The sequence below is a fragment of the Rhynchophorus ferrugineus genome, unplaced genomic scaffold, assembly GCF_030347505.1.
Source record: "Rhynchophorus ferrugineus isolate W39M unplaced genomic scaffold, kcgeb_rfMv2 rfM650, whole genome shotgun sequence".
Taxonomy (NCBI): domain Eukaryota; kingdom Metazoa; phylum Arthropoda; class Insecta; order Coleoptera; family Curculionidae; genus Rhynchophorus; species Rhynchophorus ferrugineus.
The window spans coordinates 17,501-22,168 of NW_027473227.1; the positions used below are offsets into that span (position 1 = coordinate 17,501).

General features: G+C 49.3%; 3 non-coding genes across 3 annotated transcripts in view; all 3 read right to left on the reverse strand.

Moving 5' to 3' along the window:
* The window catches only part of LOC143206343 (large subunit ribosomal RNA), a 4,098-nt gene extending 2,933 nt beyond the window's left edge, over positions 1-1,165 (reverse strand). The window contains exon 1 of the ribosomal RNA XR_013008321.1: positions 1-1,165. This exon is cut by the window's left edge and continues 2,933 nt beyond it. This is a non-coding gene — a ribosomal RNA (large subunit ribosomal RNA).
* A 419-nt stretch (positions 1,166-1,584) lies between these two features.
* Positions 1,585-1,739, reverse strand: LOC143206341 (5.8S ribosomal RNA). Its single transcript, XR_013008319.1, has one exon. It is a non-coding gene; the product is annotated as a 5.8S ribosomal RNA (ribosomal RNA).
* Positions 1,740-2,447: 708 nt separating this feature from the next.
* On the reverse strand, positions 2,448-4,436 carry LOC143206342 (small subunit ribosomal RNA). Its single transcript, XR_013008320.1, has one exon. It is a non-coding gene; the product is annotated as a small subunit ribosomal RNA (ribosomal RNA).
* Between the last annotated feature and the right edge of the window lie 232 nt (positions 4,437-4,668).

Consider the following 4,668-nt stretch of genomic DNA (forward strand, 5'->3'; position numbering starts at 1 on the left):
ATCGATTTGCACGTCAGAATCGCTACGGACCTCCATCAGGGTTTCCCCTGACTTCGTCCTGACCAGGCATAGTTCACCATCTTTCGGGTCCCAGCGTGTACGCTCTTGGTGCGCCTCTTCTCGCGATGAGAACGAGACGCCCCGGGAATGCGAAGCGGCCACTTTTAAGGGTAAACCGCCCATCTTCCCTGAGTTCGTGCGAGACGAACTTTCACTTTCATTACGCCTTTAGGTTTAGTGATTCCCAATGACTCGCGCACATGCTAGACTCCTTGGTCCGTGTTTCAAGACGGGTCCTGAAAGTACCCAAAGCTATAGCGTCGCCGATCGGTCTAGGTCTGTTCGAGAACCTCGTCGCCAACAGTCATCAGAGGTCGGAAACGGCACCGGGTCCGATTACCGACGTGCATCTGACGCGCTTGCGACGAGCCGAACGCTAACGAGTAGCGGCCTTAAACCATTCGGTATACCGTCGAGCGAGTCGACCGCGAACACGAGGGTCCGTAAACGAAAACGGCGCGAACCGCAGTCTACGGTCTCCACCTCGAGCCTTAAGCCGACGCCCAACGGATCGCGACGTCCTACAAGGAGAAAAGTGCACGCGTTCGTCGCCGGATCGACGTACGAAAGGCGCGCGCAACGCCGAAACGTCACGTGTCACGCGATCGCACGCCGCCTACTACGAGCCGCGAATGAATTTCTCCCTTCGACCTTTCGGGTTTCTCAGGTTTACCCCTAAACGGTTTCACGTACTCTTGAACTCTCTCTTCAAAGTGCTTTTCAACTTTCCCTCACGGTACTTGTTCGCTATCGGTCTCGTGGTTATATTTAGCCTTAGATGGAGTTTACCACCCGCTTAGGGCTGCACTCTCAAGCAACCCGACTCTAAGGAGAGATCCTCTCGCCGTCAGTCACGGTCGCTACGGGCCTGGCACCCTCTATGGGCTGTTGCCCCGTTCAAGATGGACTTGGACGCGCGACGTAACGTCGAGATAATGGACCCTCCCGAACACCACATTTCCCGGCGCCCGATGTCGGTCGCGGGATTCGGTGCTGGGCTAATCCCTGTTCGCTCGCAGCTACTAAGGGAATCCTAGTTAGTTTCTTTTCCTCCGCTTAGTAATATGCTTAAATTCAGCGGGTAGTCTCACCTGCTCTGAGGTCGCTAGTTTAATATGCGTGGCGCTCGTAATCATCATAATAATGAAGATTAGGAGCCAATACGAAATATAAAAGTTTAGAATGGAAAAGACGCGCCGTCGAAAAACGGTGTTTTCTCCCTCGTATTCGAGAGACAACGCACCTACGATCCGACGTCGATTAAAAACTAATTTTATCGGATACGACGATCGTATTAATGGTGCGCGCTACGTTTATCACAAAAACGTGCGAACGACCGTTTTAAACACGTCTCATCCCTTTCATATTCGTACGACCCGTACGAGAGAGTTAGGTCACACGTACGGGTCCGCTGTCACGTTTTAGAACGTCGCGATCGAATCGCGCTTATACGCTCAGCACGCTCAGACATTTCTCGTCGATCGCGAAGATCAAAGAAAATCCGAGCAGTCTTGAAATGAGATACGACCCTCAGCCAGGAGTGGTCCGGGTATGAGATCCCAGGACCGCAATGTGCGTTCGAAATGTCGATGTTCATGTGTCCTGCAGTTCACAAGTTGACGCGCAATTAGCTGCGTTCTTCATCGACCCACGAGCCAAGTGATCCACCGTTTAGGGTAATCTTTTTTTAAGTTAGGTTTTAAACGCATATCGAAACGTTTCTATTATAAGACGACGACGACGACGACGACGCGCGCTCACGTCATAGACAGCGCTTGCGCCCCTTTCGCAGCCGCCGTCGACTTTAAAACGCTCTTACGGTTTATTTTCGTCTTCTCCACTACACACAACGAGAGGAGCGGAGACAGACTACTCGAAATGGTGACGTTCGTTGTAAATTTTCGTCGTCTCACCTCGTACGACAACAAAAGAGCATACGCTGATCATAGTTTGGCAATATTTTCGTAAACTAAATCTCACCCTTTTGGAATGAAACAAACGAAGGGTGATAAGATTTTCGTAAACTAATCACATTACCGATCATCGTATATGTTCGTCGATATGAGGATCGAAACGTCGATTAGAAATATAATTGGCAAAATCGTTTTATTTTGCGCTCGATTTGTCCATTTATAACGAAATCCGTCGTAGGCCGACGATTATTACTCGTCGTCCTATATAACAACATCTTCATCGTATATATCTCCGCTTTCGGGCGTACATCTTTTAAAACCATATATTATAGGTACCCGAAAACAGCTACGTTGACGACGTCGAAATTCGATCGGAACTTCCGAACTTCGTAGATGGCTCTTTAACGTTCGACAATGATTTTTACAGACTTGTACGTTTACCTATTATATATATATAGGCATAACAACACACTGTAATGATCCTTCCGCAGGTTCACCTACGGAAACCTTGTTACGACTTTTACTTCCTCTAAATGATCAAGTTTGGTCATCTTTTCCTACACATCGACGACGCCGAAACGCCATCGCGTGTCGATCCGAAGACCTCACTAAATCATTCAATCGGTAGTAGCGACGGGCGGTGTGTACAAAGGGCAGGGACGTAATCAACGCGAGCTTATGACTCGCGCTTACTGGGAATTCCTCGTTCATGGGGAACAATTGCAAGCCCCAATCCCTAGCACGAAGGAGGTTCAGCGGGTTACCCGGGCCGCTCGGCCAGGGAAGACACGCTGATTCCTTCAGTGTAGCGCGCGTGCGGCCCAGAACATCTAAGGGCATCACAGACCTGTTATTGCTCAATCTCGTGCGGCTAGAAGCCGCCTGTCCCTCTAAGAAGAATAGTTTGTACGCCGACAGTAAAAACCGCGCACGAACCGCGAAACCCGAAAGCAACGCGGCCGGCGGGCCTTTAGGATGTCAAAAAGCGCCTAGTTAGCAGGCTAGAGTCTCGTTCGTTATCGGAATTAACCAGACAAATCGCTCCACCAACTAAGAACGGCCATGCACCACCACCCACCGAATCAAGAAAGAGCTCTCAATCTGTCAATCCTTCCGGTGTCCGGGCCTGGTGAGGTTTCCCGTGTTGAGTCAAATTAAGCCGCAGGCTCCACTCCTGGTGGTGCCCTTCCGTCAATTCCTTTAAGTTTCAGCTTTGCAACCATACTTCCCCCGGAACCCAAAAGCTTTGGTTTCCCGGAAGCTGCCCGTCGAGTCATATTAGGGAACGTCGACGGATCGCTAGCTGGCATCGTTTAAGGTTAGAACTAGGGCGGTATCTGATCGCCTTCGAACCTCTAACTTTCGTTCTTGATCAATGAAAGCGTTTTTGGCAAATGCTTTCGCTTCTGTTCGTCTTGCGACGATCCAAGAATTTCACCTCTAACGTCGCAATACGAATGCCCCCATCCGTTCCTATTAATCATTACCTCGGGGTTCCGAAAACCAACAAAATAGAACCGAGGTCCTATTCCATTATTCCATGCATACAGTATTCAGGCGAAATTTTAGCCTGCTTTGAGCACTCTAATTTGTTCAAAGTAAACGTGCCGGCCCACCTCGACACTCAGTAAAGAGCACCGCGGCAGGATTGAGTTGGGCCGTCGTAACCACGACGCGCACAACACGCACGCCGAAACGCACGCGCGACGGCGACGCGACACGACTAAGCCCACCGGCAGGACGTCTCGCGAAAAACACGCCAGTTAACACCGCGAACGATGAACCGGCGGCGCGAGACACAAATTCGACTACGAGCTTTTTAACCGCAACAACTTTAATATACGCTATTGGAGCTGGAATTACCGCGGCTGCTGGCACCAGACTGGCCCTCCAATTGATCCTCGTTAAAGGGTTTAGAGTGTACTCATTCCGATTACGGGGCCTCGGATGAGTCCCGTATCGTTATTTTTCGTCACTACCTCCCCGTGCCGGGAGTGGGTAATTTGCGCGCCTGCTGCCTTCCTTGGATGTGGTAGCCGTTTCTCAGGCTCCCTCTCCGGAATCGAACCCTGATTCCCCGTTACCCGTTACGACCATGGTAGGCGCAGAACCTACCATCGACAGTTGATAAGGCAGACATTTGAAAGATGTGTCGCCGGTGCGAGACCGTGCGATCAGCTTAAAGTTATTCAGAGTCACCAAGTTGTACGATGACGAGCGCGAACCCGAAACCGATTGGTTTTGATCTAATAAAAGCACTCCTTCCATCTCTGGTCGGAGCTCTGTTTGCATGTATTAGCTCTAGAATTACCACAGTTATCCAAGTAATTGTGGGTACGATCTAAGGAACCATAACTGATTTAATGAGCCTTTCGCGGTTTCACCTTAATTCGGTATGTACTGAGACATGCATGGCTTAATCTTTGAGACAAGCATATGACTACTGGCAGGATCAACCAGGGAACTGTTCTTATTATTTTATCGACACGAAGCAGATAAAACAAATACAGACACAGTTTATTTTATAAGTTTGACTTATAAAGAAACGTGTGCGTAAGACGACGATATATAATATATATCGACGACTAATAAAAAGGAGGTGCATGATAGCGCGCCTAGACGACGGAAAAACCGGTCCGAGGCGCCACGCTCTTACATTTTAATATTAGTTGTCTAATAAAACAAAACGATATCA